The sequence below is a fragment of the Aulonocara stuartgranti genome (assembly GCF_965226115.1).
Source record: "Aulonocara stuartgranti genome assembly, chromosome: 10".
Lineage (NCBI taxonomy): Eukaryota > Metazoa > Chordata > Actinopteri > Cichliformes > Cichlidae > Aulonocara > Aulonocara stuartgranti.
The window spans coordinates 33,584,445-33,602,829 of NC_138946.1; the positions used below are offsets into that span (position 1 = coordinate 33,584,445).

The 18,385-nt window shown below is 41.9% G+C and overlaps 1 long non-coding RNA gene across 1 annotated transcript in view; it reads left to right on the forward strand.

The window, feature by feature from the left end:
- Nucleotides 1-9,834: 9,834 nt before the first annotated feature.
- The window catches only part of LOC309716335, a 30,667-nt gene continuing 22,116 nt past the window's right edge, over nt 9,835-18,385 (forward strand). The window contains exons 1-2 of the long non-coding RNA XR_014279409.1: nt 9,835-9,876; nt 9,994-10,270. This is a non-coding gene — a long non-coding RNA (uncharacterized lncRNA). The remainder of the gene's footprint in view (nt 9,877-9,993; nt 10,271-18,385) is intronic.

Below are 18,385 nucleotides of genomic sequence, written 5' to 3' on the forward strand. Positions count from 1 at the left end.
GAGATGGTGAAACGGTTTCCTGACAATGTGCTAATGAGCAATAAGCAGCACACACAAAACAAAGGCTTCGCTTTGCTCCGTTTTGTTTTAAAGTAGCAGATCATTTTACTCGCGTTCGCTAATGTCAAACTCTTTCATTAGCTTTCTTCTTTAAAAGCCGTAAAACATCAGGAGTCGATGTAACACAAAGTTCATTAAAAACCTGCTATGGAAACAAGTGCTTCTGATGAGCTCTATTAACACGGCTACACTGAATATCATGTTCCTGAGGCAAAGTAACCGAGTTGGACTCTTTAAAAGTGTACCTAGGTTGCCATGGTAATCTGCCTCAGATCTTATACAAAGTTTATGGTGCATCCTTTTGCTCTTTATCTCTGAGCTTGTAGGTTATGATCACAGCTTGTAATTACACGGAGGCATCTTAGCGGCCCAGAGGTAACAGGATACTTCTGAAGGATTTCAAAGGCCCACGTGGCATCATAAATTCATTGAGGAAGGCAAGGGCATCGATTATGGGCCTGCTGTATCTTGACACTTACATTCAGCAGGAGTGCGCTCTGAATGGCAAGCTACAAAACAAACTGATAGACTGCTTGTGACAGATGGATAACAAAGTGGTCCAATCTGGCAACAAGGCTAGAAATACTGCAGGTTGTCGGGTCTTGACAGAGCTGGTCTGGGTGCAATTCGGGTCATGAAAAATGTTCTTTATGATCAATAAGCCATTCATCATTAACCACGGCTGTTTCGTGCTTTGAGGAATGATATGGGGGATTATTAGATTTCATCTAATCTCTGACCCACACTTCCAAAACCACTTCTACAACCTTTGTGACAGGGAAACTCACCGGCACGCCTGCAGCCCCAAAGACTTCTCCATCTCCACTGATATCTGTAAAAGTTATCTGAACAATGTGAAATCTCAACGCGTATGTCCGGCAAGATGGGCAGGGTGTAAGATTTGAGCCCAGCATTGAACAATGATCTGAGGAGCAGTGTTAAAGACAAAGCTAGTGCTGGCTGCTTAGCATATTAATGAGAAGCAAGCTTAAATACTGCGAGCGTACCATTAGTCACACACATTATAATTCTCCTAACCACATTTATCGAACCAACGGAAATCTATATCCCGCTGTTCTTTTAATTGCACTAGTTGAAAGGATCCCTCCGACTCTCTTGTAAGGTCAGCGGCACAGCTGTTGGAGAGAATTTAAGTGACTTGAGGAAATTGCATTTCAGAGCCAAGCAGCCAGGATAATGGATGATTTTATCATTTACATCAAGAAGTGTTTAATTTAAAAGCACCAAATGAACTGTTATAGCAACAAAAAGAATGAAATATTTACCAAACCCCCCCCACCCACATTTAATCCATGGCTCCACAGAGCATGAACGTACGAGTGGAAGAATTTCCGAGTCAGCAGCCACGGCAGACACGCTGGCTCTAATAACAGCCTCCCGTGATGATCCCTTCATTACACACTGATGGAAGTTCTTACCAAAACGGTAATGTATTTGCCCCTGGGCTCACAATAAACGTATGTGAAACAATGTTTCAGGTTTAATGAGCGTGAGCAGAGTCTGTAACTGTTTGATTACGTGTGTCAAAGAAAGATCGTTTTGTACTAATGGGCAGATCTGGATTTCTCTTACAGCTTAACATTTATGAGTCTGTGGACCAAAGTTCAAATGTTTATTTAAGGAAATTAAAGTTTGGTAAGAGGATGGAAATAAGTACACTTCCAGTAACACTTTATAATTCGGCAAGCAGCTAAGGGCCTAATTGCTCTCTAATTAAATTGATTTTTTTTTAATGACAGTGTAATTATATTTACCTATACAAACTTAAAGCATATCAAGCACACTAGAATGAGGTGGTAACACGTCAGGTTTTTACTGGAAACAAAGAAATAATTACAGTACAAGTTGAGTATTGCATAACTTCAGGTATTTTAGACACAAATTGTCATTTTTAAGAAGCGAAAAGCAAAAACTATTTCCCAAATGGCTGTATTAATGCTAACTTTTTACATGTTTATTTAATATTCATTATTTTCACATCCACAATAGACGAATGGATGAATTACACCCTTCGTCAGTGGCTGTGTTCCCAAAAATGTTACACTTTTCCTTAGATCTATATCTAGATAATGAGGTCAGTGTATGTACAGTATCCCTTTTCCTCACATGCGCACAGACACAGCTGTATCCTCACTGAGAAGTTTAACTAAACTGATAAGATGAGGCCGTTCATCTATAAACGGTAATGCTGAGGAGCCAGAACTGCAAGATCTAAGCAACATATCACTGAAATGTTTCTCTTGTATTGATAAGTGAAGCAAAAAGCTTGCGACTACAGTTTCAGGGAGGAAAATGGGCAAATTTATCATGTAACGAAACTGCTTTTTACAATTCTACTAAATCTCAGACTAAAAGTGGTCATAGCAACAGAGCCCAGAGATACTATACAGCCACTTACCTTTGCTATTTCTGACAGAAGACGTGCCAGCAAACAACTTGTAGGTATTTTCTGCACTGTGGTATTTCTGCTTCTGTAAAATATCTACTTGCTCTGCCTCGTTACAATGTTTCAAGCAACTTCAAGTCCAGGCGCTTTTCTTTCCAAGCTCCTTAGACTATGATGACCTGGATGACTGAGAACCGTCACAGACATCTTGTTCCAATGAAGTTTAAAAGAATGAATAACTCCATAAATACACGCACACTCACTCAGAGCTAATCATATTTGACACATTTTAAAACCAAGTGCTTGTTAAGCCCTAAAATATCACAAGCATGTTATAACCAATCAAAATTAGTTGCTCGCAGGACTGTGATGAAACACGTCACTATTCATTTTTATGGACAGATTCATAGTATATAATCGCAGCGTGTATTGATGTACCTCACAGCACATGTGCAGTGTTGGGGAGTAACGGAATACATGTACCGCCGTTACGTATTTAAAATGCAAACTATGAGTAACTGTATTCTGTTACAGTTACCATTTAAATCGGTGATAGTTAGAGTACAGTTACTTTGTTGAAATAAATAGTTTACACTGAGGTCTTTTCCTGTTTCATATGTTAGGCTATCCCCTCTCTAATTTTGGTAATTCCATGCATTGCCGGAAACCCAAACAAAACACGAAATAAGAGGCTCTAATGTCAGCACACAATGGACCCAGAGCCAGCACCACAGAGCCAGCAGTGCACGGTCAGGAATGCATTTCTGGGTGAAATCTGACCGTGCAATGCAAACTGTTTGTCAGCTAGATAGATTTATTACTATTACTGACATTGTTAGCTGGCGTTAGCTGAGGTTAGTTCATAGACTGCAGATTGTTAGCCTTGATGGATAGCATTAACAACCTGCTAGCTGCAAATAATAATGCGCAGTTCTGAATACCACATTCAGAATACAGTTACTTTGTTGAAATAAATGGATTACACGGCGGTCTTTTCCTGTTTCATATGTTAGGCTATGTCCTCTCTGTTTTTGGTAATTCCACGCCGGTGGAAACCCAAAGAAAACATGCATTAAGAGGTTTAAATGTCCGTGTCTCAATCTAATAATCTCATCTCACAATGACGTGAAGAAATATTTTTTAAAATGATTTAACATGAAGGCAACAGGCAGAGTGTTACAGGCATCTGCCGGAGGTTTCTTCCTGTTAAAAGGGAGTTTTTCCTTCCCACTGTCGCCAAAGTGCTTGCTCATAGGGGGTCATATGATTGTTGGGTTTTTCTCTGTATCTATGAAGCGCCTTGAGGCGACTTTTGTTGTGATTTGGCGCTATATAAATAAAATTGAATTGAATTGAATTGACTCGACTGTACGCTGTGTTCCTGTTTTCCTCTGAAACAATAAGTTCTGTTGCAGCAGCCTTTCATATCCTCTCTCTGTCTAAAACTTGACCCAGACAACAAAGTAAAGCTAGTTTTCAGCTACGAGCCCGACACGAACCCGACGTATCAGCCAGAGGTCCCTTTACTACGGTTCGGAGCCGCGGACCTGTTTTATATACGCGAGGAATAGTTTCTATGCGAGATCGCTGCAAAAAGTGCAGCCTTACCTAATGTCCACCTACTGTTACTCATTTATATTAAGATTTAAACATCTGGTTGGTGTTGGTGTGGAGAGTAACCTTCAGTAATAGTGATAAATCACACAGCAATAGGACATTCATGTAGCTGTAAAAAGCATGATAATATATTAAGTAATCCAAAGTGTTCAGAATACGTTACAAAATACATTTTGGGGCATGTAATCTGTAAATTGTAATCTGTAATCTGTAGTGGAATACATTTTTAAAGTAACCTTCCCAACACTGCACATGTGTATGAGTATTTTTTCCTCCTAGGTTATGACTTTAGCTCCATGTGATTGCAGCGATGGCAACGGGGCCAGAAGGCCTGGTGTAAAGTCGTACATCATGCCACTTCAGCTCAGAGGGGCGGGTGGGGGGTGGAGTGTGTGAAAGGCTTTCTGTCTGATGTATCTGGGAGGAGAAATAAACCGGCGAGAGAGCTGGAGGAAATGTGATGTAGGTTTGAGGTTGGAAGGAGGAGAATCCTCAGCAAGGGATGAGATCAGTGTTGGATTATGAGCAGAAGAACGTTACGATTATATTAAGTATTGGTGTTAACAGAGCCCAGGGCAGTTGCCTGAGTAACCAGCAGATGTACAGTTTTAATGTATAAGATGAAGAAATTCCGCTTTGATAAAAGACGACTGGTAGCTGGTGAAGCTACAAATTGTTTCAGATCCTGAAATGAGGGTTTACACCACCTCAAGATGCACCAATAACTGACACGTCTGAGTCACACCAACAAATACTGTAAGCAGAGGTGAGCTTTTCTATTTCCCTTCCCGATCTCAGCCTGGCTTCTCTGTTGACAGGATGTCCGTCATGTTTTATTCAGTTCCATGTCCTTGAGCAAAGCAGGAGTCTGAGCAGAAGGAAACACAAGTGAGACGGCTTCATTTTGCCCGAGAAAGAGAGCACACACACACACACACAAAAAAAAGGAAAAGATGAAAGATGAAATGTTTGGCTGGTATGCAATGCTCCTTCTCTTTAGTCCTTGAGCAATGATGCACTGGCATTGTTTAAATAAGGTATTCTCATAGACCTGCGAGTGATGAATTGCACTGTCAGTTGCAGCAAAATAAGAACAGAAACCTTTCTCTGAGAAATAATATGCCACAGACGCATTACCTCCTCCTGCACTGAAATGTCTTGACACTGATTATATACACTACCTCTAAACACAGATGACTTTAATAGAAGAAGAAATGTGATAACAGGCGTAGGAATATGACAGGGGTTTACCTGGAGGTAAGTCTGTAAGAACAAGGGTGATGCTGTAATGCTTGTGTAGCTTGTTTGGATGCAGCGTGAGTGTCAGAGTAAGGATTCTGGGAGAGTAAGAGCAATGTAACCAAGCGCCTGTCAAATTATCCCTTCACTGCAATTACACCAGCATGCATTTCACCACTTGTCTGTTAAGCAACAGTTGCTGTCTCCCGTCAAACCTTTGCCCACCCCCCACTCGTGCCTCACGGCGCTTCGGCTACAGTCCAGATGTGTGTTCGCGCATAATAGGTGTAAGTTAGAAACACGGCCGGTTAATATAAGGAGCTATGTCACAGAAAGACAGCAGCAGAAAGGTGGCATGAGGGACAGAAGAGGGAACAAAGAAGCAGCAGGAAGGAGGCCAAGCGCCTCAGCACAGCTGCACTTCTGCATATTGTTGGTAGCTGTTGCATCAGCGTGGAGCAGAACAGAATATCTGGAGATTTGAAAGCCGGAGCATTGTTTGGCTTTTCTGCCAAGCACAATAGAGACACTGCACACCGACTGTTTGAACGTCACCTAAACACACTTCACTGACGACCGTTTATTAGACAGTTAGTATCAGCACTGATATTTTTGGAAATCGAACACTGATGATCTTCTTCTGAGAGCACATGTGAGAAAAAGCAAAAGGAAATGGAGCACCACGGTGCCGAGCGTGTCAGACAGCGACTGTCCTGTTTTTGCTGATTCCTGTCATCAACCTGCTGAATGAAAAGGTGGCCGTTGCCCTTGTTTGTTCCATGTAGTTACCTTTGCTGTGACAGGGTGAAGCTGACAGCACTATGCCTGAGGGAGAAAAAAAAGCATCATGTTGACCCTGAACACCACCAGCTCTGAGAGACTGAATGTCGACCATCACAGGAGACGTACGCTAGATAAAGACACGGTTGGCATACAGCTGCACAAACACACATACCAGCGACGGCTCATTATATTGTTTTATCTCCATGTGTTCGAACCTCCTGCAGAGCAGCACAGGGAAATGTCCCTCTGTAACACACCTCTTCACACAGTAGCTAAAAAGGAGGTCGTCCCTTCATCACGGGAGTTTTAAAATCAGATACCTATATGTACCATGCAAGGCCATTTTAGACTATTTATTTCATGAGCATGCATTGCTTTAGATTTCGCTTTAAGTCCACAATCCTAATAAAAAGAATCACTAGTTTGCACAACATAAAACATATCACTGACTTAAAGCTGCCACAGTTCTCTGACTGTGCTGTTTTTCCTGTCTTGGATTGTTAGTTTATGTATTTGAGTCTTAATTTATTTTATTGTTTGGTGAATTTTCAGATGTTTTGTTCCAATTTCTCATTATTCTAGTTTTATGTGACTGTTAAGTGAGGCATTATCAAGTCTTTAAACCAGTTCTACTCATTTTAGTTTTTAGTTCATGGCTGTTTGGCAGTGATGTGTGGCTCCGTCACGTTTGCACATTCACATAACAAATGTTGGAGGTTCCAGCTGGAGATGTGAAATGGCTTTCACCATAAAACTGCCAAATCAAACGTGTGGAGCTACCTGCAGTGGAGACGAGTGAGGAGTAGACTGTCTCATACTCATCACATCCATTCTGTTTAGTGTTGTTTGTTTCCTGTTTTAATTTGAAGGGTTGATAGTGTCCTGTTTGGCTTCCTGTCTGCCCTTCAATGGCTCCCTGGTTAGTTTTGCCTGTTGTTAATCGCGTTAGCCGGTGTTTTCCTCTCCCTCCTGTTTCTCATTAGTATTCAGTCTTCTGTGTATATAGAGCTCTGTCCACAGTCAAAGTATATGTTGTTATTTCCTGTGTATACAGCTGTGCTTTGGATTATCTTCATATCTTTGGACTTTTTATCCCTAAAACTTGAATAAAGGGCTCCCTTTCGTCACTTTCGTCTCATCTTCTGTGTCCTGTACTTGGTCCTCGATCTATGTGGAAATGAAGAACAAAGAATAAATGCTACTAACCCAATCAAAATAAGACATGCATGTAAATCATGTGTGCTGGATACAATGTCATGCTTTCATGTCAGTCCTTCCAATACAGGGCTACCTTTGCAGTGGCTATGACTCTAAAATAACAATCACAGAGAACAGAGCTGCAGCTTCTTGCTGTAACAGTGCAGCCTCAGTTATGCTCCACATAGAGCCAAACCACAGGAGCACATATGGCTTTGTATAAAATAAGCTGGAGTTGGAATCCACCAGACACGCTATTTTTTATATATCTAAATCACATTTATTATGTTCTTATTATATTATGTTATATCCTCAAAGCAGAATGCATCAGTGTGATGTTGTGTCTGACAGAATTAACACTCTTCGTACCTCTGAGTGCAATCGATACACATCATGCGAGTGTGTCGATCTGGTATTTGCAGACTAATGTGTCTGCGAGCGCTGTTGCATCTGTGTGAATCAATGAAGCTTCAGCACATGAAAAGCTTTGGACACATTCACTGAGAGAAGCTGTTGTGCCACTTCCTCATATCTCACGTTTTCCTTCTTTTTAAGCCTCCAAAATGAAAACCAATGTACTTTGGGATAATTTTCCTCCATAGGAGCCTCCGTCAGGATGCGGTCTTCATGGATCATATCAAGGTTTGAGCTGAAAGTGCTGAAATGCTGTTTTTGAACTAGGAGCCAGTCATTCTTTGTCAGCCTGTCAGACACTTCTTTGCTCGTCAGAGGGAAGCACAGATCAACACTACAGACGAGTGTATCCAAAAGAAACAACCGCGTCACATATTGAACATATGATGCAAATAAGCAAAACATCTTGGTGCAACCGTGTGCATGAATACGGCTGCAGAGGTGCAAAGAATCATCTCTCCCAACATGAACTGTCTCAGTACATCTTATGTAACAGTTTCACAGCATGTTTGAGTCTCTATGCTGATGTAAGAAAGGCCGTATGAATTTATAGTAACCAGACGAGTCAAGCTTTATTTACTCTTTCTAGATCTGAGAAACTACGAACACTAGTATGAATGTTGTAATGTTAAACACAAGAACATGACAGAAAAAGACAAATATATTTATGTCTATTCTGAAATACCCAAGACTCTTGAACCTCATAACATTAACACCACTCTGCAAGCAATTTCATTTTCAATTTTAGAGCCTGAGTCACAGTCCTGACAGCTGCCTTATGAACCAAAGTGAAGAATGAGAAATTGCCTTCATTGACTTGAAAGCTCCAAACCACTGATGTCACAGATGTCTAACACTTACAGCCATTTGTTGGTGACATTCTCAGAACGTACTAGGTCAGGCGACAGCGAGAAGAAAATGAGCATTTTAACAATCTTACAGGCACATTTGGTTTGAAGAAGAAAAGGCAAACATGACTCTTAGACCTGTCTGTGGACCTAACTCTGTAATAATATGGCAATAGTAGGAAATGAAGGTGGAAGTTTTTACTACTTAATTACATTATTCAAATAATTATCTTGTATTAACAGCTCAGTAATATTACATTGAACTTTATGTAATTGTGTAAAAACACGTGAGCACGAAGAGAACGATGAGAAACAAGGACACGCCTATAAAATAAAACCAATTAGTAACAGTACAGAAATGTTTTGGTAACAATATGATAACCTGGTAGCAATAAAATGGCAACATCTGTGCTTTCAAATGTTTATAACCATCTATCTATTTATTAGTAACCAGTGTTGGGGAGGAATGGAACACATGTACTGGTGTTACGTTTTTAAAATACAAAATACGAGTAACTGTATTTCGTTACAGTTACCATTTAAATCGGTGATAGTTAGAGTACAGTTACTTTGTTGAAATAAATAGTTTACACTGAGGTCTTTTCCTGTTTCATATGTTAGGCTATCCCCTCTCTAATTTTGGTAATTCCATGCATTGCCGGAAACCCAAACAAAACACGAAATAAGAGGCTCTAATGTCAGCACACAATGGACCCAGAGCCAGCACCACAGAGCCAGCAGTGCACGGTCAGGAATGCATTTCTGGGTGAAATCTGACCGTGCAATGCAAACTGTTTGTCAGCTAGATAGATTTATTACTATTACTGACATTGTTAGCTGGCGTTAGCTGAGGTTAGTTCATAGACTGCAGACTGTTAGCCTTGATGGATAGCATTAACAACCTGCTAGCTGCAAATAATAATGCGCAGTTCTGAAAGCAGTCTATGAACTAACCTCAGCTAACGCCAGCTAACAATGTTAGCTCGGTGTTAGCCTGCAGTAATAGTAAAACACAGCAATAGTGCATTCATGTAGCTGTAAAAAGCATGACGATATATTAAGTAATCCAAAATATTCACTAACACTGAGTAACTTAACGGAATACGTTACAAATTACACTTTGGGGCATGTATTGTGTAATCTGTAGTGGAAAACATTTTAAAAGTAACCTTCCCAACACTGTTAGTAACTAATTGAAATTCTATTACCAGAGCTCAGTCCTGCAGTGTAGTGTGTGCTCACCAGGGCAGCCTGGCCCACGCAAGCCTGCAGAGTAAAATGTTCCAATAAGGCCTTTCCACTCACACAGAGGTAATGAACCTAAAAACTGACGCAATTCTACTAATGGCTTTCACTGACCCTGGGCGTAATGTGTTGTTGCTTGTTTAATGGCATATTCCAAACCTTCCATTGGGATTTGATTTTCAGATCAGGTCCTGACTGAATCATTAGGGATGATAAGAGAAGGAAGAAGCTGTAAAGCCAGAAAGCCCGAGGCCGACGTCTATCAGTCTTTCGTTGCAAGCTCATGCATAATAAGCACCGGCACGACTGTAGGTGATGCATCTAAAGCATATGGCTCTGACAGCATCAGGCTCTTAATATTGGGCTGCCGTATTGCTGCTGATCCGACTTTGAGGAGAGGACACTGGCAGTGATGATGACTCTGAAGACTACAGTACAGTGACACAGCATGGGAAGAACGGTATGTACGCTAACAGAAATTTCCAACTGAAACCTCTTCCTCTGAGCAGCATGGGATTATGTAGACACTTATTTGGAGATGCTTTTGAGAAAATAAGGTTTCCTTGTTTGATTTTGGTTTTATACTTTGTGTTTTATATATATGTTTTATATTTATGATGTTTGTTGAGTCACCATATTATAGAAAATCACACCAAGATCAGATTCAGATGGGGAATAATATTAATTTCTTATTGCTTCTTGAAATAATGTCTGATGAGGTCTGCAGCCTCATGGCTACTTATATTTAAACTGGTTGATGACATCTGAGCATTTTTGTTTCATGCTGTTAACACCACACCTTCTGCACTGGTGGAGAACATTTAAGGTGTAGTTTACCTGGCAGAAAGGAGCAGAAAAGGGCGCCATAGCCCAAAGCAAAGAAGATGAAAATAAATCATCACTGCATCGCCTTGGGCTCAGACCACAAGCGTGCCTTGCTTAAAAGCGCAAAGATGAATAGTTTGCTATCGCTCACATGGGAACTATTTGCAGAAGAATCTTTCACTAGTTTCCCCGGTTATCTCCTGAAGCATCAACACAATGCCTCCCTCCTAATTTATTCACATTTCAGGCACCATCCACAGCATCTCCAGGGGGAGACGATGGGAACTCACCTGCCTGCCTCCCCAGACACACATTAAAGAGCTCAGAGTTTAAATCCTCTTCCAGGAGATCACTCAGAGCTCCCCGTGAAGCTTTGCACAGATCCTGCCGCCGCCAGGCTTTTCCCACAATGCAGCAGCGAGCTGACGGTGCACCGAGCCCGATGAACAGCTGAGAGAAAACGAGAGACATGCCGCTGTCACTGTAAATAAAACCTCTTCGCTGGCTGAAAGAGAAGCTCGAGAGCCGATTTGCCTCCTCCAACTTGTGTCTTAAAGTTTAAAGTCATGCGCGGGGGTGATGTTGGTGTAGAAGCAGAAAATCCTTCATGCACGGAGCTTTCTGCTTTATTTCACTCACTGTGGTGTTCTTTACAGTGTGTCAAAGTCTTAGCTGTCACACGTCCAAGTAAGAATTACTATGTGCCTGTGACGCTAACAGACAGTTGGGCTAAAGGTAAGTGGGTGAGGTGTGTTTATGACATCTGTCCCACTATACGTGCTGCTGTTCACATTTAAACATGCAAGAGCTGAGCAGCCATCGTCAGACTGCACTCACCAATTTGAAAAAAGCTTTTTGCAGCAGCGATGTGGTGCCAAGAAATGTTCTGACACTTGGCTTTAACAGTGTGTAATAATCATTAGTGTATGAAAGCACAACGCTGATTATAGACCATAAATGGCAGACTTACAACGCAGCCCGACAGCTACAGTAAGCAAATGATTTGCAATAAAGGTTTTAAAGCACTGGATTAAATTACAACCGAAGGGGGATCTGCATTGAGGGGAGAAACAAGAGCTGGCTGCATTGCTCTCCTGTTATACTCCAAGCACTTAAATGTATTGTTAGCTTGGAAAAGCGTGGAAATGAGTTTAAACCATCACATTTGGTCTCTGTTAGCTGTTAGCATTTAACGCACTAACAAGAACAGATGTCAGGGGAATTTACGAGTCCCTTCGAGTGCTTCTTTAAAAAGGCTTATCAGTGTCATCTAATTCTTTGGCTAATAAGAGTTCTTTGCCTGAGGAGCTTTAGCTGTCCTTCAGAAAGGAGGGATGGGAAACATTATCTCGCACAGAAAAAGAAACACTTCGTGTCATCCGTCTGCCCTGACATCAGCTTCACAGCTTCTGGGTGGAGTGGTGGTGCTCCTGAGCCGGGTCTTTGGGCTTTCACTTTCATTTTTCATTCGTTTTTTTTCTTTTGTTCCTTTCTCCGTCTTGTAGAAGGCTTCTCTTTCTCTTAGTCTGTTGAAGGATGCCGAGTGAAAAACAAATAGTCTGTAAATTTACAGGCAGTAGCTTGGTGCTATGTTGGTAGTCCTTGGGTGCTGAGCCAAACTTTCTACATGTTGTAGCTTCAAAACTGTGTGTGCATGTATAGCATCCAGCAAACTGGGCTACTCTTGTTTGTGTTTGTACTGTTGTTGGTACTTTATATCTTTGTCCTGCCAAGGAGCAGGACAACAAGGAAGTCAAGGAACGTCTTTATATTGCAGTGAGACGAAGCACTAAAAGCATTTAGAAGCCATTGCAGCTATGGGTATGTTTACTCCACTGCAGTTCCAACACATACATCAGTACTGAGGACTGCATGCAGATGCGTCTCTGTACTCTCTCCCTGCGTAACCGCAGGGCAAATACACGCAAAAGAGTAAATCCAGCTCAAGGTCAAACAACTGCATGTGTCAGGAGATGCTGAATTCATTCCCACGCCTTATTCAGACTGAAATATATCAACAGTGATGAGATAAACTGAAGTGAAATATTTGAAAGATATGAAGTCATCCCTCATCAGCAGCAGGTTAAAGTCCGGTGATGAGTTTTCTTTCAGATACTGGCAGAATCACCTGTTTTTCTTCTCTCGTTTGTCCCCACGCACTTGCTAGTCCTGAAATGTCAAAATCCCACCTGGATTCAGGTTTGTTGCTTACTATAAAACGTTTGGAAAACACAAAAGGCGACCACATAAAGGTGGTCATACCAAGTGCTGCCTTTCAAGCTCTTCTGATCCCTCCAGTAGGGATACAGCTGATTGGTGTGTCATTTCAGGACCTACTGGTGATCAGTCATTGGGGTATGAGGAGTGTGAGTTCCCCATGTCACAGCAGAAAATTCAGCTCATGTGGTATCCAAACGGAAAACATTGTCAAACAGGAAGCCTTCACTATCCCGTGTTTAATCTAAGAGAAGTTAATAGGCACTCACTCCAAATGAACCAAAAATATGTAAGCACCTCAGAGGTGAAAAGAGTTGCTATGCACAGCACGTAGCCTTGCTCTGTACTATGTAGGGAGAACAATGTGCTTTTCCTGTCATCGCTGTCAAATTAATTAAAATTAATTGCGAGGTGTACAAATGCTCGAAAAATGATCATTTCAAGCAGCACCGCTGTTACGTTTTATATCAATATTGGGCCAGTGTGGCATTTATGCCAGACACTAAAACTGAAATGTAGCTGCGCACTGACAGTGAACGGTAACGACCGTTCTCCTGATAATGTGCGTCTTAAAGAAAATTACATTTAGACCTTTCTAATGACTGCCTAGTGTTAAAAATTGAGCAGTTACAGTATGACTCTCTTTATCCACTTTAAAAATTATACACCAGCAGGCGTTCATCAGTGGATCTTAACATTTAACATCAATACCCCTCCAGCCGACTGACACACTGTAGATCTGAATTAAGCCACCCATTACTTTGCTGAGCTTTTACTGTCAATTTTCAGCTCCGGTCATTATCGACGTAGCGGCGAGCTGAGGTAAAAGATAAAAGGCTGTGCCCCCTCCCCTGCTCCTTCCTCCTCCCCTTACATCTCTTAAGGGTTTCTCTTTGAAACATGGCCGGGAGAAAGGAAAGCACAATAGGTGTGCTATCAAGTGACAGGTGCCCTTGTTGTGCCTTTAGCTCCTGCTGTGAACAAGCCCTCGGCCGGCACCCTCATAAAACATGAAAGGACTTGACATGTGTCCAGAATTCTTTGGCTGAGTTACGGGCGCACAGTGGCAGCCTTGAGCAGACGTGGACACGTGTAGGTACAACCTCATGCAGACACGCGGCACACGGAAGAACGCTTTTCCTTCCCAGAAAACGAACAGTAGAGGCACACGTCAGGAGATGGGCATGCATGTTGTGCTGCATTATGTAAAAGAGGAGTGAAACCTCTTGGCTGGCTACTGTTAGGGAATCAAAGAGCTGCTATAGACCTAACTGACAGCGCTCAGTGCTGTGGTGTGCGCGATCAGTACGTGGACATCAATTTAGAATTTGGTGTTACAGCTGAAGTTGTGCTTGTCTGGTAACTGTTTCAAGTTTCCATTTGCTGCTGTTGCTTTGATGGTTTTGTGGCTCGCTAAGAAGCTATTAATGCAAATCAGCAGCTGTGCTTTTGATATATGTGGAACGACACTGAATTTAACAAAGTTAACAGAAGGTTAAATCACGTTAAGTTTGGCTCTGGGGTCCACAAGAGACACGTGAGCTACGCTGGCAGACGAGGTTGGTAAACGACATTAATTCTGAATCGTCCTTCTGTCACCACGCTGTCAATTTCCCTTTTAAATTATTCACTCTTGGTTTTGCCCTCCATCTGCCACATATTGCTGCGTAAACTTTCCCTGACCTTTCGCAATCCCCTGCGCATTCATTCATGAAATGCATTATTTATGCTACCGTCGCCACATCACAGTTATTGTTTACATTGGCTGTAAAATCATACGACTTGCTGTCAGGTTGGAGCTAAAGGTTCATACTGTTCTACGACCACGCTACAATAACATATGAAGGTGAGGACAACGCATGTTGCCTCAGTGCTACAGCGGTACATCTCTGCGCTCTGAAGGCACGCCGCTTTGATACGCAGCAGCACGACAACTTCGGCTAATGAGCGGGATTTATACGCATCTCTGTGACAACAGCAGCTGTTTCTCTCACACGTTAAGGGCTTGCTTCTGTGTGGTAAACAATCTGTAAATACTAAAAGGTGTGTACGCAGCAATCTGTGGCAGAGTGATCTTTAATGTGTAGAAACTGTGGTGCTAACAGTAACTATGAAAGACGCAGTCCTGCTGTGTGATTGTGCCAGCAATCAAATCCATCTCAGGTTGTAAAGCTGTGATACAGATAATTGCAGAAGTCCATTGCTTTTATTTAAAAACAAATATTTCGAGACGTGATAACGTCCGTTGTGTTTGGAAGAGTTCACAGATATCTGTGCTGTGGTGCAGCATTTAGCAGCAGGGCTGCAACGATCCAGAGAGGGAAGGTAGTGGCACAGTCTAAAGCTTGGATATGGACATTACTTTTATTTTTATAGCACAGAAGGATGAGAATGCAGTGGTACAGTGTATGCAGGACACACACAGCTGCATTATGTTGCTAGCACAACTTTGGCTATTTGCAGGAAGCATGCTAACGCTAAGATAGCCAAGAATTCTGAACCAGACGCTGAGCTTCAGCAGGTAACAAACCGATGAGCAGCTTCAGCCCTCATGTTTCTACAGTAGAATCAGCGAGTTGACCTAAATACTGAGAGAAAGATCATATGTGTCCTCGGTTTGGTGTGGTAGCCTTCGGTTTATATTGTCAAACGGTATTTATGAGACAGTGTGTTTCAGCTGTTTTACAGAGTAACAGCAAAGTAATGTAACGAGCCGTTTAATTAATTACTTTCTCCTGGGAGTAATTAAGTACTGTGTAAGTAAGTAAAAGTGTTCTGTGCAACATGTGCAATAATTGCTTTTTGAGGAACGACTCCAACACTCAGCACCCACAAACACCCACAGCATGCAGCTAATTCACGAGACTCTAATGTCTTTATTGCAGCAATGGCAGTGACTCTCAAAGCGCAGCCAGTGAGAACACAATGATAATCGACAAAGAATTGAATTGATGAGTGATATTGATAATGTAATAAGAATCGCTAAATTCTTATCAATTGCTATCCATAGTTAGAGAGGTGAGGCTGAGATGGTTTGGACATGTGCAGAGGAGGGTTAGTGGACATATTGGATGAAGGATGTCAAAGATGGAGCTGCCAGGCAGGGGGCAACGAGGACGACCACAGAGAAAGTTCACGGATGAAGTGAAGGAGGACAAACCAAATTAGCCAACGTAACAGCATCACACAACGATTCAGCACCTCAGAGAAAGCACAAAGTTTACAGAGGAGTAGAAAAAACTAAAAGAACACAGCAAAAACAAACCATCCGGTCACGTACAATCTGAAATTAGGTCCCTAAATATTTGGACAATAATAAATCTAATTTCTATAATTTTGCCTCTGTGCACCAATACAGATGCAGTTCAATAATAGGTTTTTAGCAAAAGTACTGCATTAGTTCTTTTTGTGTATAGTCCCCTTTTTTCAGAGTAATCCTGCTTCTGTTTAGAAACTGTCACGAGCCCATGAAGATGACCAAATGCTGTATTTCCTCCCTTAAGACGCTCTGACAGGCCTCGTATCGACGTCTCTCCTTCCTTGAGCTCTTGGACACAAAACTACAAAAAGTGCGTCACTGTTCAAATACCCGTGTTACCTGTAATTTTCCTTTACCGTATAAAGAAAAGCCCCAAACTCAAGCAATGCTCACCCTGTGACCTGGTTTTTCATGACAGTTATATCTCATGCATTTTAACTCATTCACTGCCAGCCATTGGCTGTTCATATATACGGTATATTCATGAAAAGCACCTAAAAGCAGCTTCTTGTCCTGTATGTCTGTGAAGGTTCTCAGTCATCCAGGTCATCGTAGTCAAAGGAGCTTGCAAAGAAAAGCGTCTGGACTTCTTTAAGTTATTGAAGACGTTTCACCTCTCATCCGAGAAGCTTCTTCAGTTCTAAGGTCAAATGGTGGAGAGTCCCAGATATAAACCTAGTGGGAGTGACCCCCCACAGAGGGACAAAAGGACCCCCTGATTAGAGGATCATCAGGGGGTCCTTTTGTCCCTCTGTGGGGGGATTCCCCCACTAGGTTTATATTTCCACATAGTTCCAAAAGTTGATGACACTTTTCTTAATTTTTTGTACTTAATGACTCAGAAAAGCAGAGTTTAAGTCGCAGTTGGCACCAAACAGGCAGAGCTCGTTGTTCAATGCCTAAAGGTATAGTACACCATTAAAGAGTCATTTCAACACGCAACCCAAAGACATTTCACGAGCTATTGAACGGATCAAAGGAGTGCAATTATTTCTTTTATGTAAAAGCTTTTTTTGGACCAAAGCTGCAAGGAAGACACACAATTAGGTCGATAATTAATATATGATGAGTCTCCTAATGACGAACATACCCCACGCCTATTAAACCGACAAGACTTAATTAGGTTTCATAAATTCTTCACGCTCCATAGATGCTGGATATTTATATTTTAGCCTTGTTCAGTGTTTATGTGACAAGCGTCACGTAAAAGGAGGTGTGTTATGTTTATGTGACAATGCGTGTTCATTATAAGCTGTGCAGCATGACACTGTGGACACAGATGCTCTGTTAGCTCTCCTGTTTTCATCCTCCTTCCGAATGTCTCGGTCATGACAGGAACCTGGCATCTGCTGTAAATCTGAGCGAGTTTGACATGAGAATCGGCAGAAACCCAAAACAGTTGACCTCAGCACACAGACAAGTGCTGAAGGCTTGCATGGCTCTGACAACTGCACATTTCCATCCATACTCTCCTGAATTACTGCTGGCATGGGCCGCTTTAGACACACACACACACACACACACACACACACACACACACACACACACACACACACACACACACACACACACACACACACACACACACAGCTGACTGCATATATTGGATTCTTCTAACGTGTGACGTTTCTCATTTGGACTGCATTCCTGCTAAAGCAGTAATGCTTCTGCAGACATAAACACCATAAAACAATGAGCGCGCGGAGAGAATTTTGATGAAACCTCAAAGTAAGCTGTCACATTATCGCCCAGCACTCTTTTATTTTGACTTACACATCTTCCTACGTCGGTGCCACCTGATTCGCAGAGAGCAGCCTCACTCCCATCTCATTTCCTGCACGGCGGCTATAATGAATCTTTTATGATTTCATAATACATCCAATTATTCCACCCCTGTTAAAATCACAGTGCACCACCTGGAACCACTTTGGCTTCCCTTTCTTCCGATTTCTCTGCCTCATTTGCTTGCATATTCTCACCAAATATGCAAATGAAAATAACCAATCTCAGAGCCAAAAGAGTAGGGAAGAATATTTAAGGCTTCTGCCTCAGATAGCATAGCTGATCCTGCCCAAACACTTGTAACACTGGCAAATGTTCTTGGTTAGAATAGTGTCTCCTAATTCACAGCAGCAGTCAATATTCACAATTTGCTTTTTGCACTTTCTGTGTTGAGTGTGAGAAGGATGGAGCCATGCACTCCATGCTGAGAGGCCTTTACAGAGTAAAGCAGGAGAAATTGAGGGAGGAGAGAGGGCCAAGCTGCTGTAGTCA